This window comes from Sarcophilus harrisii, chromosome 1, assembly GCF_902635505.1.
Source record: "Sarcophilus harrisii chromosome 1, mSarHar1.11, whole genome shotgun sequence".
NCBI lineage: Eukaryota > Metazoa > Chordata > Mammalia > Dasyuromorphia > Dasyuridae > Sarcophilus > Sarcophilus harrisii.
The window spans coordinates 182179475-182194774 of NC_045426.1; the positions used below are offsets into that span (position 1 = coordinate 182179475).

A 15300-nucleotide genomic window follows, 5' to 3' on the forward strand; every position below is an offset into this window, starting at 1 on the left:
TATGAGTCTAAAATTGAATTAATTTTACTTTTATTTTCAGTGGTAAATATTTTTAATATTACATCCAAGCATGGGTTATTATACACCTCCTCTCCCCCAAACCTTCCCCCTTCCCCTGGAATCAACCCTTTCTATTTTACATGGAAATGAATATGTATTGTGCTGAATTACTTGCACTGCATTTTGAAACTCAGAATATAAGCAGAATCTGAAACTGGAAGTTCACCTTTGCACCTGTTTTTACTATATATTTCGACTCTCATAATAATGAAAATGAAGTTTCTACTAGTTTATAAAGTGAGATGCACTGTGATAGAACAACGTTTTTCCCCCTCAAAGGTAAATACAACAATATTTTAACATTTACTTTCATTACAAAGATGACTTACTGTACTGGAAAGAAAATGCAGAGGACAGAAGATGATAGATTTGGGGGAGAACAGAGAAGGAAAAGAAAGATAGAAGAGAAGGTCCTAGAAGATGGTCAGTGAGGGAGGGGGAGATGGACATCCCATAATTAATGTGTTAATAACATATACAGTAATGAAGAGTAACTACTCCAAGTACCTATCTCAATGACTTAGAGATTTAAGATATTGAAATTTTAACTCTTGGGGACAATGTATAAAGACAATAACTGGCATGATTTTAAAAAATTCAAAATTCATGGTTTGTGTTTCCAGGAAGTATCATAAGCTAAAAGATCAGGCTCTCTATTTAGCATTGCGTAAAAAAAGGGCATTGCTTAGGAATGAAATGACTTAAAGATATAAGAAGAGAATTTTATGATGTGGCACCATGTACTATATCTGGTCTATAGCCAGGAAGTTTCCTCTTTGTAGCCATACAGCCAGTGCCTACCCTTCATATGCAGACAGAAAACTACATCTAGAACTTCACCTCAGCAAGTCTGAATGTTACAAAGAATTGAATAAGTTTATTTTTCTTTCTTTATACTGGGTATAATTACTGTTTTTAAAATGAAAGAACTGAAACTAAAGTAACTGCAGTTATATATTTTAAAAAATACATCAAAATCTATCTTCCCACAAAGCCACTTAAGTTATACGGTCCATTTGCAGACTCACCTACATGAAAGATATAACTTAAAACATCTGCTAAGACATGTAAGTTCTGTACAAAAAAAGTTTTAAAATATAGAACCATTACATTCTCAAAATGAATCTGTATATTCATTAAAGAGATCTTTGACTACAATTAGGTAGTCAGCCATATAAAGGATTCCTTGTTTGACCACAATTTCTAAAACTAAAATGTTCCAGTGAAGATTTCTGTTAAATAATCTAACAATAAATAAAAATCTTTAAAATTAATTTAAAGAAATATCAATTACTAATGCTACTTTAAGCAATAATTGTAGCCCTCCACATAAAAGTGTAGGTTTTAGACCTCATACAAAGCTTTACTATTAAAAAAATGCACAAATTTATCTTAATTCTTCTAACTTTCAGTGAATCTTCTGCCCTATAGTTACTTATGTGTGTTTATGGTTATATTTTCTAAAATATAAAGCACATGTACCCACATCTATGTATATGTATACACACAGAAAGAGAGACAGAGACATACACACAGATTTTATTGGAAAGATATATTTCTGTCATTTATTCTGACTGTAACATAATCACAAAGTAGTTTCGCTTTCTTCACTTAAATATTGACTTAATTTATCAAAACTGGACAACACCTACCTACTTTTAAAATCAATATCTCTGAGACCCACAATCCTTGAACATAATTTATATGAATTATCCATCCTCATTTTACCCATAAGGAAAAGAGAGCAGAGGATAAGCAGACCACTTTCGGGATCCTATTTGAGTAAAGTGGGATCTCCCCAGGGACTACTCCAAAGATTAGTTTCTCATGTCTATAAAAATAAGTTTAGTTCATTTTATTTAAATCACTGTTGAAAAAGACGCATTACCATTTGACAAAAATCTTAACACATTACAGCACGAAACATTGTTTTCATTACAAGTTTATGATATTAAGAATTAACAATACCTTTATAATCTTTGCCTTTCTGCATTATTAAAAAGTAATGATTCCTGCAGAAATCTGTCTGTAACAGGTTTCATTTATATTGTTGCTTACAACATTACAAAATTCCTTTAGTGTTTGAATGTTTATTCCCATTGGTTTTACTTAAAAGTAAATACAGAGATCACTTGAAATGGGAGGCTAATATATATTAGAGATACATTAGTGATAAATACAAAGAGCTACCTTTGTAGTCACTGTTATTTTATTATATGTCTATTACACATAATGATTCCATAAATTCTATGCTCAATATGAATTTTGAGGAAATAATGAAATGAGAATTTGCAGAGATCCACTGGATCACAATCATTTTGTTTTTCACTATATTCATCTATTCATCCATCTATCCATCCATCCAGCAATGCTGAATTATGTGTCTAATATAGAATAAAATAAAGTAAAATGAAGCAGTAATATTATTTATTAGTGTAAACAATGGGGAGTGAGGAAGTGGTAATCCTACGTTTCCTTTTCTCACTATGCCTTGGTTTTATTATCTGTAAAATGGGAGTATTAACTTCTTTTATTGATCTGTGCAGAAGAATAGCAAATTGATTATGAAACATACATTAGTTTTTCCATATATATATATATATATATATATATATATATATATTCTAAATAACTATAAAACAATAGAACTTTCTTAGGTACAGTCTTTAAAAAAATCTTTACAAATTTAGCTTTCAGTTTCCTTTCTATTTTTTCAATTTATATATTACATTAAATTTCTCTACAAAGTTTTCTTCCTCTTGGCTTTTGCAATTCATGTAAATATTAAAATTTTGCTTTATATTTCCAAGGAAAGAAATGTGGCTTTTGTGGGAAAGATCCACCCCTTTCTACATGTTTGTTTCCTTAGATGAAAGGAACCCACCCCTTTACATTCTTTGAAATGTGTCCAACATGCTCAAAGTTTTAAAAGTACTGTTTTGATCAGTTTAGAATGCCTTAAATGACAGTCTATATTGGAAAGTTAGAGTCACTTTAAAACATGATCCACATGTGACTAGGTATACATTATATATATATATGTGTATGTATATATGCACACACACACTAAAGTCTCCCAGAAACCTTATCAGGATGAATACTGATTTACATAAATGTTCTAGTACTATAAAAATAACATAGGATCTTTATCAGATCTATAAGGCCAGTGAAAATGGAATAATTCTTGGCTTTGAAAATTTTTGGCTAAACCCCCTCAAGAATTATGTTTTTATCTTACATGGCATACTATTCCAAAAAAGTACTAAAAATCCTATTATTCTATCATAATTCCTCAGTATTAAGCCTGAAAATACTCAAAAAAATTGGATTCCAATAGATTATAATTTACTATAGCAACTTGCTAAGGGAATAAGAAGATGTAATCTATAACTTAATATATATGTAAAATAAATTTCTTCTTTCCCTAACAAAATAACGCATTGTCACAACAAACCTTTCTACCCTGCACTAATGATGAAAGATTGTCTGAATTTGTAGAAATGTTGTGTCTCTCTATATTTCTTCTGACTTCTCATATCTTATATTCCGCATATAGATAGGAATCCGATGACTTGAAATAAAAAAAAAGCAGACTGTTGTCTCATGATATTTAGTTTTTAAAAATTATGGTTTTTTGTCATCATGACAAGCCATCTCTGAAATTTATCTATGACATTTTCCTGAATTTTCCTGGACTCTTTTCTTTTTCTTTATCAGGCCTACAAAATAGAAGTTTAGCTTTACCGCCTATGTTTTTCACTTGAAATAAAAGAGAGAAAAAAAATTAAAGCTAAAACATAAATTGTAACATGAAGGTAATAAACTTACTAAAACTCAGTAGGATGTGGTTATGGTCAAACAAAACCTGTAAATATATGCACAGTATTCACTGGATGAAACTCTTCATTCACTGAAATTTCCTATCTGATTATAACAATGCACACAAAATTAAACACATAAATATTAATTTTATGTATCATACAAGATGTAGGCAATGAAAATGCAATGTTTACATTTATGGGTGACTCATTAGTGTTTTATTGTGTGAAACACTAGGAGGCATCAGTTGGGTAAAAAAGGAGTTCAATTTTAGAAGAAGTAAGAAATTATCGTAGAACTGAATGTCTAAGAAGTTGGATATTTCAAAATGTTATTATATAAACCATAAATTTATTCACTAAATCAATTGTCAGAACTTTATGTTCTATTGTGAAGTGTGATTATCTTCTAACATTTGTCAAAAGTACATGAATTTGCCAAGTAACTATCAAGGTACACTTATGATGTCTGGACGTTCATTCAACTAAATAATTGTATATTTTTGCATGTGGGAATAATGTTTGGTAACAAGATAATATAATGGATATTCACTGTTATAGATTTTCTGCTCAATTAGAGAGTGGAGGCGCTTAATACTATGAATGTATGTTACACATATTTCATGTTTTTATCGAAATAGAGACGTAGAGCTGAATGTAGTACTTTTGAAAATGTCTATTCTGTTAGGGCCTTATAAGGTATCATAACAAGCAACTTTATTGCCATTAATAAAGTAACAGTAGAATATACAATTCTTAAGTGTAAATGTTTTTTACACAAAAATAATTTTTCATTACTTTATGAAAGGCAATTATTTGAAAACTGAATTTTTCACTATTTGAGTTGCTCTTAAAAGTGATGAAGCAAAAGGAATTAGAAAAGGGAATCCTTATCTAATAATCAATTGAAATTGGAATGTGCGGAGCCATTCTGCAGCAATCAACTGTAATCTATGACCTATCAAAATAACACATGAACTGACTAATTCTTCTTTTGTAAGGTACATAAGACTTCCTTGTCACTCTTGTTTTATAAATGACCTCTTAGTCTGATCTAATTCCCTAAAGATGACAGATCTCAGTGAACAACCAAGCTTTGCTGACTGTACTACAGTGAGTGAGATTGTAAGATTAAGGTACAGTTTGGAAGATGGGATATTTTAATCACCTGTCCACAAATTCATATTAACTATCAATTCTCAGAAGATTCGTTTAAATCTTTACTGTGAATCTAAGATAAAGTATTGCACTTTTATTGCAAATAAATTCCTGTAATTTTTTTGTTTTTCATTTATATTATAAACGAGTATTATTAAAAGAAAGTACAAAAATTTAATCCTAACCCCTTAAAGTCTGTTTCTGTCATCCTTATGTTATCTGCTAGACTCATTACTGTGAATTATGTATCTAGAATTCTCAGTTTAAATAGGCATATTTAAGTTGTGGTGCAGACTAAATATTACTGTAGAGATGCTTCCCTATTTTGTTATACACTGAAATTAAAGTTTGGGAAATTCCAAATAAATAATAAAATAAATAAAAAAGTTCTTCAAAATGCCCTTTAAGTTTACCTATAATTTGTAAATTTATGAAAGCTGAATAGCTCAGTTTATTTTTTTCTTTTTAAACACTAGAAATAAGGTAAATTCAATTCTGGAAAGGTATAGCCATAATATTATATAAGTTGATAACTTGATGAAGGCCAAAGGGGGAAAAAAAACACACAAACACACAAGCTGAAGACTGTGGAATAGATGACTTCACCCCACCCCCATGAGGATTCAATATTAGATTCTTGAGCTTCTGTGACAGTAGGTAATGGTGGACTGATTTTTCTATATTAGAATGAATTGTTTTCAAGAATTATTTTCAAAATATTTGCCAAGCATCAGGGAAACAGACCTATTACAATGAGAAGAAAGGAGGAGGGAATTAATAAGGTAATTTCCAAATCCTACTAATTACTACTAATTTAAATTTATTATCAATGTTTTCCAAATAAAAAATAAAATCTTTAATTTTACAATATTTAATGATGAACCCATCACAAAGGATTTGGAAAAGCTGATTCTTTTTCATAAGGTAAAATTTTCATGTTTAAACTTAAGTATTTTTTAATTTATAGAAATTAAAGATATGTGTTGTTTTAATAATACATACTGAAAAGTAGAATCTTGAATAAATGATTCTACATAAAATTTCACCCAAAGGCACAAATATTCATAAATTATAGCAAAACTATATTTATGTAATAATAAACATGGGAGTAGATAAACTTGATTAGCTTACATATTTTAAGCAATATTTTTGTTTAAAACTTTTTTTCTGGAAACAATATTAAAACTGAATTAATAATCAATATTAATTCACTTTGAGTAACATGCTTCCTGTTTATTGGAGAGGACATTTAATGATTTTATTTCTGAGACAGTGTATTATTCAGGAACATCATATATCACCTGTCAAGTTTCCAAAGTAAAGTATTTTAGAATTACCTTTTGTACTTAATAAAGGATTTCATGTATATTTATCAAAATATGTCAATTTAGGAAGACAATAATGTAATATTTGAATTACAAGTTCTAAATAAAAAAAGACTAAGAAATAGACACTTTATGACTTGGCACTGTGCTTAGCCTTTTTAAAGACTAACTAAGAGTACCATAATTTAAAAAAATTAAATTAAATTAAATGCTATAGTTTCATAGTTGTCATTTGTATGTACATTTAAAACTAAAATTAGTATGCAATACAAAGGTTAAAATGGGTTCACAGGTGGTCATATTTCCATGTCCTGCCAAGTCTCTAGGGATTAGAGTTATTCTACTCCACATAAACATCTTTACTCTGCAACCACAATTCCATGCAAGGTGCCACTGAAAAGAAGGCTGGTCACTTTTATGACTAGTATAATGAAACTGTAGGAGTTTCCTTTTTTTACACCTCAAAAACAAAACAAAACAAAACTATTCATCACTGTTCATTTTTTTAAAATAGTAACTCTTGGAATTAGTATCAAATCCATGATAGCAAAACACACATTGTGTCAAAGCAATACTCCCCTGAAGACCAGTAAAGTATTGGCAGAGAGCCTGATTCTTTTTAATTATGCTGCAAGCGTTTACATATAAAGGTATTTTATACAAAAGGCATGCATTTAATAATATTGTCCCAAAAGGGTGAGGATAAAAGGAAAATAATTACTGGCTCCAGAGTTGTCAAAAATGATTCAGATATAAAGTTCATTTAGCTCTGTCTCAGATGCCACCTTTTCAGTGGCAGAAAATCCCTGTTATTGGGCAAAATTTAAAATTCTTGCTTTTTTGAAAGATTCCCCCCCCCCCAGGGTAAATAATATGTGGATATCTATGTGGGATCTTTCTAAAACCATATCTCAAAGGCAACTTTTGGTAACTTTCATCTAAAGTGCAAAGAGTAAATGGAGTGATTTCACCATTTTATATAACTATACATTTGATTTGACATAAACCACAATGTGTATGCTGGTATCATAACTAGAACTTGGGTTCTAAAACATGTAGATTGCAGTTAACAGTGAATGACTTCTTATCCCACTGCCAATTAAAAAGCCTGTTCTCAATCTAACACTTCAGTGAGTAAATGAGATGCACAAGGGTATGTGGACAGGCTTGCTTTATCTCAGAGTAATCCTAAGAATTAAAAAGAATGTAAGCATGCATCCATCCTTAAAGTGTTTAGCTGCAAAATGGTAGCATCTTTCTTCATTGAACTATGTGATAAAGCTGAAAGCATGAACTACAAGGTCACATATCCTTTTCTCATTTATTAAAATCCAGTAAGCTTCACAAACTCCATTTCAACCATGCTAATGATATGAACTAACTTCATGAAACTTTAAACACACTGGTGAGAACAGAGAAAAGTAGTGATTTGAATTACCGGTGATATAGCCAGTTATATTCAGACTGTCTGAAAAGTTACTTTTAGCAAATGACAGAAAAATCGTGTAATTGAAAGATAAAAGTGTATTACCTACCCCAACTTCAACCTTCAAGAAATGCTATTAGATACTGATATGTTACAATCGGATACATTGATGCGGAGCTCAGAGACAATAACCAAGCTACTTATATTTCCTCTAGAAATGTCAAGAGGGTACTTACATGAGGGAAGACACGATCAGAACAATCCTTGGAATAATTTCCTTTCTTGAAGAAAAAAAATAGTAATAATAATAATCTTTTGCTTCGTCCAGCCTTTAAATTTTTTCTCCACCTGATTCAACGTGCAGCCTCGGCGAACCACACACAACCTTCAAAGTCAATCCAATAGCAGCCAGAAGATGTCTGGGTGTATGCGTGTGCGTGTGCGTGTGTTCGAGTGTCTATGAGTGACTGAAGGAAGGAGGGAGGGAAGGAAGGAGGAGGAGGAGGAGGAGGAGGAGGAGGAGGAGGGAGGAGAGGAGGAGGAGGAGGAGGAGAGAGAGGGGGAGAGAGAGAGAGAGAGAGAGAGAGAGAGAGAGAGAGAGAGAGAGAGAGAGAGAGGAGGAGAGTGTATGTGTGTGTGTGTGTGTGTGTGTGTGTGTGTGTGTGTCTGTGCCTGTGTGTGTCTGTGCCTGTGTGTGTCTGTCTGGGTGGGCACGCGCACGGGCACGCGCGCGTCCGCGCGCGTGTGTGCAGCGTGGAGGAGGAGAAAGTAGCTCTCTGCCGCTGGCCAGATTAAAAGTAACCGGACTAGTCCAGAAAATAGCGTCCAGGAAGGAAGTGAAAGAAGACGATTGAGAATAAGAGAGCAACTCACAGCCTTTGAAACATCGCGTAAGAGTGAGAGAGAGAGAGAGAGAGAGAGGAGAGGAGAGGGAGGGGGAGAGAGAGAGAGAGAGAGAGAGAGAGAGAGAGAGAGAGAGAGAGAGAGAGAGAGAGAATCAGACGTGTGCAATTTTGAATCTCAGCCTTGCTTGTGCGCTCGCTCTCTCTCTCTCTCTCTCTCTCTCTCTCTCCTCCCTCTCCTTCCTTGCCTCCCTTCTTCTTTCCCTCTCTCTTCTTCCTTTTCTCTCTTTTCTCTCTACCCTTCTCTTTCCCTTTTCCCACAATCCCAAACGAAGCACTCACTGTCTCTTTCCACTCCTACGGAGCTAGAGAAATAATCAGTTTCACTCTTGCAAAAGGGGGCGGGACTACATCCCGAAACATTTTAATAAAACAAACATACAGCAGCTCCTTCCTTTCCCCCATCCAGTCTCAACTTAGATTGATAAATTACTCCACTACACTACTTTAATTATGTATATGGTATGCAGAATAAATCACTGAACATCAGCACCTCAATCAAGCACTTTTAAATGATAATTGCATCTTGGTGAATCAATCTTTCCATTCCTGACATTTTGCTAATTTTAGTTTTACGGTGGGGTGATGGCACATGCCATACGCAAACCTAATGACAATTCTTTTTTACGCGAAATTAAGACAACACGGCGAGCAACTCCATATTTCTTCTGAAGTACAGTAGCAGGAGGACGCCTAGATCACTGCAGAAATTCGAAGATAAAGAATTGAAGTCCCAGTATTCACGCACGCCAGGAAAATGACTGGGAAACGACCGCTAAAGTCTCCCGAAAGTCATGACTTTCGCCACTAACCAACATAATCGGAATACAAATAGTTACACAAGTGTCTTGTTCGTGATTGTGACGTTTAACCACTTCATTTCCTCTACAATCCATGCGTCTCCCTGTACAGTATTGTAGTTACTTTCTCTATCGTGTAAAAGCAACGGTTCAGCATCACTGTAGAATTGGATTCCAGAAAACAGCTCTGCACCAAGGCTTGAAAATTTCCAGCATTTGGAGAATTGAGTGACTTTAAAAGGGTGCTGAAATGTGTCACAGGGTGCAAAAGATGTGCAAAATAAGAATAATTACAAAAACCTAAATCTCTAAGCACCGAATCAGCTTGGGGGCATAAACTTTCTAATTAGTTGGGGAAAACAATTACAACGTCCAGCAGTTTCTTCAGAACTTAAAAAAAGAAGTATTTTTCTTAATCTTTCACAGCTTTATTAGTCTTTCTCCTTTACTGATCATTTTCCAAACCCGTAAACTAAAACAACTTCCTCAGATTATTAAACTTTTTCTATCCAATTGCTGACGACTTCATGTTCCAGGACTGTTTCAGTTCTACTGGACTCAGAATAAGGACAGAAACAAAGTTAAAGATATCCCAAGCTACAACTGTACCACTCACCCCCACCCCTTTAAGGAGTATCATACATAGGATTTTAAAATGAATAGTATTTGGCATTTAAATCAATGACATTTCAAATACTCTATTTTTTCAATATAGCAGGTAAAAAACGATAATTTTTTTCATTCATTTAGTAACTAAAACTGGAATGAAAGGATATTCAATGCCCGTAGAAACACAAATTATTTGCAATACCATGGGCAACATGTGCCTAAGCTCATAAAATAGTCAACTGCTAATACTGTACTAACAAGGCAACTAAAAAAAAAAAAGAATACTGTTTAAGGGCAAAATACACAATATATACACATATATCAAGACAAGTTTTCCAAATAACTTTTTTCATCTCTATTTAATAATTAACATTATCCCTTAAGTTCTCTTATATGGCTTTCAGCCACCATTCTTATATTTGAAGTCATTATGATACAGAAAGACTCCCCAGTTTCAGTAATTTCAGTACATAATGGCTATCTTGATTTAAAGAGCCAGTTTTTAAATCAAGCTGGGCACAAATACCAGAACTCTTTCCAGGACTTTAGCTGAAAGGAGAGGGTGGCTTCTATAGATATAATCCAATTAGTTTCTTTGCAGCTTTCATATTTCTCTTAGTATAGTCAAGATAGATTACTTATTTTTATTACAAGAAAGCAACACAAACTGTCACTGTAATTTGGCATTGCTATGCCCCCCTTTCCTTTGCAGAATAACATTTACAATTTTCCTTCCTTCCTTCCTTCCTTCCTTCCTTCCTTCCTTCCTTCCTTCCTTCCTTCCTTCCTTCCTTCCTTTTTGGAAAGGTCTATGACTGAAATTAACCATCTTCACTCATCAGGGAAGTAGTAAAATATGGAAAGTTTTCACTGAGGACAGTTACTTAAAGGAGTTTTTTAAAAATGTGGGCATTTTTAACACTAAGGCTTGGTCAATATTTAATGTTTGCATTGAAACAAACCATTCATTTTGATCATTGTAGATGCTAGTGCTGATTACTAGAGGGAAATCAATTTATATGGCTATATATATATATATATAATATAGCTTCACTGGCAATAAAATGAATGGACGATTTTTCCTAGTCTTTCTTTTGATCTTACTACACAATATAGTTGTAGTTCATGCCAAAGAAAACCAAGCTTCCAAATAATGTCTGCTGAATTATATCATTGGTTAAAAGATCATCACTTTTGATACTTCATTAATGGTATCCCATTTGTTGTAGTTGATGTCAAATATGGATTCTTCCATCAAAAAAGGAACTTTTTATGAATAATCTTATTCTGGATACATTTTAGAACATATCTAACAATTATTTAATTATTCACAATAATGAAGATGCCTACTAGGCAGATAACCTAAAGAAATAGATAATGGCAATTAAAACAATTAAACAATGGATTCCCACTGTATCAACTTTGATACTGGAATGGAATCAGAGGATTCCTATAACTGGCAGCTGTATGTGGTAATTGGGAATTATTTAACAAAATAAATAGAAATACAATAAGAATGTTAATTTTTAGTTTTCTAAGTCAATAGATCCTTCAGAGATCACTTTCTCTTTGAGTTTGGATTACATTATTTTTCTCCTCCAAAAATTTATATCTCAAATATGTTTGGCTTCAGCTAACATTAAAATTATTTAGTTTTTCTTTCTTTTTGAGTCTAATGAGTCTAATGAGAATAAATGGGGAGGGGTGTGACAGAAGTTTATGATGGAGAATATAGTCTGAGGTTTTAAATTACTCAGGGAGAACCCACAATGTATCCACAAAATACAACCCAAAATTGAATGTGAATTGAATATATATATATATATATATATATATATATATATATGTATATATATAAAACCTAAAACATTCTTATTCCTACAATTTACTGAGAATTACCACAGATCAATGCTGCACTTATAGTTGGGTACAGCTCTTATATATGGGTCTTCTATAGATCTGGGTTCTAATTTGAGTTATATTGCAAAAGTGGTATAATTCTACTTGGATCTTAACTTCATAATAGGTAAAAAAAAATGGACTGGTTGTACTTCAACTTTATGAATTTTTGAAAACCAAAAGTTCTGATATTTCTTTGAACTCAAGTGATCTCCAGTGGTTCTCCAATTAAATGCAATATGATAATTCCACTGAGAAAAAAAATTTGCTTCAAGGCCATCATTGGTATAGCTTCTCATGGAAAGGTGATTTTGTGTGAAGTCAAAAAGTATTCCTTGATTCATAATTTTAATAGTTCTCATAATTCTTTCTGGTATACATGGGTCCAGCATCTTGCCTGTACCTTTCCTACCCTCTCTGCCCCCTCCAGTTATGAATAAAATATTTAAATAGAAGAGTTACAGCCGTAACTGGGGAAATGATTTTCTAGATTTTTCACACTATGTTAGGTTGATTTCCATTTTCTGGTTAGAGGTCTGGCCTATCTTACTCCACCCTTTCTCTCCTCCTCCTACCTCTCTATATTAAAACAGCAGTGCACTGCCTGTCTGCTTTTAAGCCTGGCCCACGCTGGGTGTAGCTCTTGAAGTGAGCTTTAAAAAATTATTTTAAAGTGAGCTGGGGTGGTTGCCACAGCAACCCACCCTGAGATGAAGAAAGGCTATAGATTAATCTACCCCTCAAGATTATTCAACGGTACAGTATTTGCTCTTCAGTCTGAATACTTTTTCAATACATATACTTTATAATTGAATGCAAAAGTTGAGGATGTTTAAAAATAACAAGATATTGACTCCAAAAGCATTAATTTAAATGTATTTTATAATCTCTGATTCTTGCAAGGGAAAGGATACATTTAACTTTTTGTGAAATGAATTAATTGTAAAAGATACTAGCAAAGGTAGGCACTGAAAGCTGACACAAGAACTTTAAATAAAATGGCATGCCATTAAGAAAATGGTATAATGTAGAGCAAGTAATGATGATATAAAACCTTTGTTATTATAGTACCTATAAGAATATAATGTAATAGTTTATTAGTTCAACTTAATACAATTAAAAAAAAACAGGCACTCACCACATCCACTTCTTTACTGTCAAAACCATCGGCCTTCAATTCTTTACTTTATTTCTTACATGGAAGTTACTTCACAGTTTTCAACTCTTCTTAGGCACCTTGAAAATGACAAATATGAGAGAGATCCTTTTAAAATGTAGGGCTTTATTAATGAGAAAGTTTATTTGGGTAAATTTATTTTTAAATGACTAGCTTGAACTGATATTCATATTATATATATGTATATATAAATATACATTTGTATTTTAATTTCTATCAATTAGCCAAACTTTGTGGGAAAATGCACAATTATTATTAAGGATTCTCTTAAGCACAATTTTCTAGAGCAGAAATGTTGTCAAGCATTTGCATTTTATAATGCACTAGGCAGTGCCTAAGAAGACAAACAAGAAATCTGCCCTATAAGAAACATTTATGATTGTGAAATCTGTGAAAAAGATAATGTATAATTACAATACATTTCTTTTTTAAGAACATCATTTTGCATGTATCTAAAGCATGAATGTTTACCTTTGCTTTTGTGCTTGAGATGACCACATTGATTAAAAGGGAAAAATTTGGTTGATCTTATCAAAAGCTAACAAATTTATCATATTAGGTTAGGGAGTATCTGCACACAGTTGCAATTGTTGATGGTAATTTAATAATTTGTTAAATACTTTGAAATAGATGTAGGTTCAATAGAACATACCCTTAGACTTCTACTTTCTACAATGACCTATTACAGAGATTATTTAATGGCTCTGAACAGAAATAGCAGCTAATTTCACCATGTTAAGCCTGAATTCATGGCCTTTGACAAGTAACTTCACCTCTTTCAGTCTTCCCTGGCTTCAAAAATGGATTGTTTTCAGACAGAAAGAACTATCCAGGAGTCTGCCAATCAATAATGACTCCATCTAGATAAACCTTTCCATTCTGCAAATAATATTTTTATCTAAAATTTCATTCATATTTTTCAAGCATATTAGAAGCTTAAATTTCCAGAGGGATCAATCATCCGTCTTTATATTAGGGTAGATGGCCTTCTTTTTAGGTGGGAGATATGGGCAGCAGAAATTCACAGCAGGACCAAAATAAACAGTATGAAGTATGTATAGTTTGCCATGAGTCCTTTAATAACATGCTTGTTTCATATTAGTTGACCGGTTTGAGATAACTTTACTGGGAGGTGTGGAGTATAAATTTTATAGTACAGAAAATGGGAATGATAGTTAAGCAACCATTTATCTCAGAGAAATGTTGATTTTATGAAACAGAGTAAATAAAGAATGGTATTATGTCATTTAAAAAATGTCTTTACCAATAAGGCATTTCTTCTGGATCCAATGAGATGACCTGACCAGTACATTTTATACATGTTGGATATATGTTTTTATGGTTATACATTTAATTAAAATTTAATCCAGCAACAGTTCTCTTCAACAGAGATTTATTTACTGATCACCTGCATAGTACAAGGCATTGGAGTTATAAAAAGTTGCTGCCCACGAGGAGTTTATCTTCTCTCAATCTCAGAAGAATAAAACACTCACTAAGATAATTGTATACAAGGTATTTTAAGAAGGGAGTGAAGATTGAGTAGAAGAATCAGGAAAGGTATTCATTTAACTTCATTTCCTTAGAAGACTTTTAATTGTTCACAAGAAAACCGATTTTATCTCATCTCTTGAGATGTTACAGGCACCCAATTCCAGGAATGAATTTTCACACTTCCCTTAGAGAGTTTTGTCAGATATTTTCTTCCCCTATACAAGTTGTATCAAGTTGTCCGTGTGTGGGGAGTATATGTGAGTATATGTGTTCTTAATTTTTAAACATCCTTTCCTTTTGGGGGGGGGGGGGCGGGTTAATAAAGAAAAAAGCCAGAGAGAAGTAGGAACGTGGATATTTGTTCCTCTTAAAGGCTTAAATACAAGAGCAGCCTTTGGCTGCATAAGTCTTTTCTCCACTGAATTATCGATTGCAGGCAGCTCTAGTCCCATCACAATAATTCCTCTGACCACTTCACCCGTGCTGCCTCTGTGTTCAGCAGAAGCGCTCTGGCTGTGAAACATCCAATTTTTCTCCCTCCTCTTCCCCTCCTTAACTCCTACCAGCGACATACTCCTCCTTCTGCCCGCCTCCATTTCCCCCCTCCAGTCCCCCTCCACCACTATCTACCT

At 33.0% G+C, this 15300-nt stretch overlaps 1 protein-coding gene across 9 annotated transcripts in view; it reads right to left on the bottom strand.

Annotated features, from left to right (window-relative positions):
- MEF2C (myocyte enhancer factor 2C) overlaps nt 1–8302 on the bottom strand; it is a 178751-nt gene extending 170449 nt beyond the window's left edge. For 3 of the 9 annotated variants that reach the window (XM_031967365.1, XM_031967409.1, XM_031967388.1), the window contains exon 1: nt 8024–8301. The gene's annotated coding sequence lies outside the window, so the exon portion shown is untranslated. Of the gene's footprint in view, nt 1–8023 lie in introns of all 9 variants that reach the window. The other 6 variants (XM_023496082.2, XM_012541388.3, XM_031967396.1 and 3 more) reach the window with 3 other exon arrangements.
- Nucleotides 8303–15300: the final 6998 nt, after the last annotated feature.